The 4,355-nt window shown below is 29.0% G+C and overlaps 1 non-coding gene across 1 annotated transcript; it reads left to right on the top strand.

Annotated features, from left to right (window-relative positions):
* Positions 1–1,448: 1,448 nt before the first annotated feature.
* Positions 1,449–1,555, top strand: LOC112427739 (U6 spliceosomal RNA). Its single transcript, XR_003019471.1, has one exon. It is a non-coding gene; the product is annotated as a U6 spliceosomal RNA (small nuclear RNA).
* The last annotated feature ends 2,800 nt before the right edge of the window (positions 1,556–4,355 follow it).

Genomic DNA, 4,355 nt, shown 5'->3' with positions numbered 1-4,355 from the left:
CCAACCACCTCCACCTACCTTATTGCTAGGATTACAGGGGTGAGCCACTGTGCTCATCCTAAAATTTCACATTTAATACCATGCCTGACATATAGTATGAATTCAGCATATATTCTAATTAATTAATACCTCAGTGAATTCAAGATAGACTTTTTTATTATTGTATTTTATAGTAAATATAGCTAAAAATCAAAATTTATATGCCAGCATTTTATGTTTAAGTTATAACACTCAAGACTATATCAGATGCAGGATAAGTTATGGCAGATTAACATTTTGACTGATTTAAATTTAAATGTGAGATTCATTAAATGTGCAATTATTTTCCTTTAGTAGAACAGCTCAGTTCTTATTAGATTTAGTTTTTAAAAAAATTAATCCCCTGTATATTTTCTTACAATGCACCTCGTACAATTAAAAAAAAAAATTACATACATCAATTTGTAACACAACCTTAGGTTTGTGATAAACTTATTTGCATGTCAACTTAATTCATTTTCCTATTGAATCTAATGTATGTGATATTGCATGCCCTTCTTTCATGTTTGAAACAATAAGTCATGTTTTATGTTTTAAATTTAAATACATACATATTTATAAATATTTATATGTATCAACATAAAGCAATTCCAATAATATGGAAAACATAAATACATACCACCTGAAATCTCATCCATAAATAAATCACTGCTAGCATTTCTACAATTTTTCTTGTAGACATCTTTTTATACACACGTAACAACTTACATAAATGGGCTATGATTCATGCAATGCAGTGACTTTAAGCAAAATAATTAAATTTGTTATAAAGCAAAATATGTAATCTTTAAACTTAAATGGCAATCCATAGCTTAGGGCAAACGTAAAAATAAAAAATGAAATGAAATGAATCTCTTGCTTCATTTCTTCCCAGTTTCCATGTTCTCATCCCCAGCACTCAACTATTTTAGTTGTCTTCTATTCTCCCCATTTTCCTGCTGTAGATATATCACATTAACTTATCCAATCTTTATGATGTACATTTATGCAGTTTCTAAATAGTGTTATTCTAAAATGTATTATGAGTAAATACTCTTGTGCACCCATATTTTTGCAGTCTGATTTTGTTTTTAGTATAATTCCTAGTGAAAGTAATTTCTAATGGAAAAGAGTATGCAATTTTTATATGAACTCATATTAACTCTTCCACTTACTCCATATCCTTATGCTATTTCTTAACCCTCTGTGTATCTGTTTTTCTATGTACATATAGAAAACTACTGCAGTAGAAGTATCTGATTAGATTGTCAGTGTTGATTGCATGAGCTAATATACATTCATTTTCTTACACAGATATAGCATTTAACAAATCTAGTCTTATTTTAATGACTTTTTCCTTTGCTTTAAAATAATTTTAAATTTTCAAATATTCACAGGAATTGTTATTTTTTACTAAGATTTTATGGTTAGTACTCACTTGGGTGGCACATATATTAAAATTGGAATGATACACAGAAGATTAGCATGGCCCTTGCACAAGGATGACATACAAATTCATGAGGTGTTCCATTAAAATTTATTCAAAAATAAACATAATAAATAAATGAATAAACCAATTAATTAAATAAAAACTAGATTTTATGGTCCTTTCATAATAACCCTCTCCAGTTAAAGCTTTAAAACATTTTTTTACTATCTTGTTTTACTCATTTTATTGTTCTAAAGTCTACTTTGGAATTAGTATTTAATTTGACATTTCTTTTATTACAAATTATAATGAATAATATAATTTTTTTAAACTGTTGTTCCAAATGATATGGGCAATTACCCCAATACCAGTTATTGAATAATTCATTCCTTACTCCATTGATTAAAAAATATATTTTAATCAAATATTACAGTAAATGTCTCCATCTCTCAATTCTGATCCACTGATTGAAATGTAGGCACAGAGTGTGACTGGCCTATTTGATATCCATCACTGGCTCTTGATATTGTTAACATTATCCCAGCTACGTCTACTGAACAAATATGTGAGGAAAGATCAGGGGATGAAACTTAATAGGCCTACATCAGTCACTATAATCCCGCCATTTTGCTAGTGTTAAGACAAGGGGTAAGCATGTAAACCCACTTCTGGTAAATGCAATATTGAAAGAATATTGCCTTTCTCCATATTAGAGATGACTGCAGGAAGAATATTTTCTTTCCACTCACCGATTCCTTTCCTCATGGATTGCTGTTGTTTAGGACTTGTCTGTTACCCTGGAAGGTGTCTTGTAATGAGGAGACACAGATCCAGAGCTACTGGAAAAAAAAAAAAAATGCAAAACTACCCAATTCCAGACAGTTTAAGTAAATAATAAAGAACATTATCTCTTAAACTGTGGTCCCTCAGATATTTTATTATCTTCTGCCAAGCTGATAACATTCCTTTGTTCGTATGCTGGCATCACACTGTTTTCATTGTTAAGACCTCACTAAGGTTCAATATCAGATACAAAAAGTTTTCCACAAGTATGTTACTTTTTACCTTTTTTTGTATCACCCTCACATGAGTATTTTTTAAGCAAGAGGTTAGAGTATTTGTTTAAGGTCGCAAAAATATTTTACAAATTGTATTAGGAAATTTAATTACAGTGGATGTGTTTACAAATTTGTAGACAATATATTTAGAAAGTGTATGTGTCTTGGCTAGGAATAAAATATGATTTGCAATTAATTAACATAGGCTCTCATGTGAATTAGTAAAGATTTAAAACTTTCCTCATATAAGGTAAATTTACATCAAAATATTTCTCTTTATTTTCTTATAATAATTTCTAACTGGTCCCTTGACTTATTCCTCATACAGCTATTGCTCAATTTTCTTATAGTTCGTGAGCATACAATGATATCAACCATACATAACAATAATTTTTATAATTTCTTTACTATAGTATTTTATATTACTGTGTTAGTGTATACTGCCATATTAATGTAGCTAATAGGTTTGATGGACTCATGATCGTATTCCTTACTTTAATGGGTACATTTGATTATATCACTATTAGGCAAAATATTAGGTTTTACAACAAGATATATGTTTTTAATTATTTTAATTATATTGAGATATTATTTTTTTTAAGTTTTTTAAAGATTTTATATTTTTATTCAGATCACCCTATGGCTTATTGTATATTAATCTATAAAAATATTGACTTATATTAAGGTTTTTTAAAACATTAATTCATCCTTGCATTTTTGAAATTGTTAAACTGTTTTATTATCTTGTTTATCATATTTACCACTTATTATATGCTATTTATTCTATATAATCTACTACATTAAATATTGTAGAATTTAATTTATCTTATTATAGTAGCTATAAATATTATTATTTACTGCTTATTCTTTCAATTAATTCTGTAAATACGGTATCAATGTATGATTCTGTTTTCTGATTTTTCATATAATTTAGTGATACTGTATGCTTCTTGAAACCACTTAAGATGAAATTTCTACAAATGTAAAATAATGAGATTATGTAAGTACCAAGTTAGTGTCTTCTTTTTTTTTTTTTTAAGTAGGGTTTATTTATAGAACAGTTTTAGGGTTATAAAATTATTAAGCAAAATTTGCAGACAATTCCAAAATATCCCCTCTTCACCTTTCCCCCAATCACAATTTCTCCTGTTATTAACTTTACGCCTTGCTGCAGTACATCTGTTACAATTGATGACACATTATTTATAATTTATTGCTAACAAGCCCATAGTTTACATTAGAGTTACCTCTGTGTGTTCTATGGTTCTATGGATTTTGATAAACATGTGAATAATATTATGTATCCACCACTGTAGTATCATAAAAATGGCTCCACTTTGTAAAAATCTCCTCTGCTACACACCTAATTGTCCCTTCTCCACAGACTGAAACCCCTGGCAACCAGTGACCGTTCCCTGTCTCTATAGTTTTGATTTTCTTACTCAAAAAAGAAAAGAAAAGAAAAAAAAAATCCTGGCTTTATAAGATTAAGTATTGTAATTTTAAAGCAAATATCTGAGTGAGTTAAATTCATCTGAATGGAAATACACTAAGAATGGAAATGTGTAGGTATGTATGAGCACTTGAGAATGCTGGCTGAAATAATGTGGCTAATGTAGTTGGGCTAATGTTCTGCTGTGTTGCAAATCCACCATCACCATTGGAGCCTATGCTGGATATGAAGGAGAAATAAAGTTTATCTCAATCATTCCAATCTCAAGAATTCAATCTTCCTTTTTCTCTGAAAACTTTCCAACCTCTAGCAAAATGTATATATCAATGCTTTATGCCAAAATTGTAGGAATGTTTACAATTAGTTGAGATACTTTGCAGGCATTTGCCTCCACTAA

Source organism: Macaca nemestrina, chromosome 3 (genome assembly GCF_043159975.1).
Source record: "Macaca nemestrina isolate mMacNem1 chromosome 3, mMacNem.hap1, whole genome shotgun sequence".
Lineage (NCBI taxonomy): Eukaryota > Metazoa > Chordata > Mammalia > Primates > Cercopithecidae > Macaca > Macaca nemestrina.
Note: the sequence above shows the minus strand (reverse complement) of the source record. Positions and strands in the feature narration are given on the sequence as shown.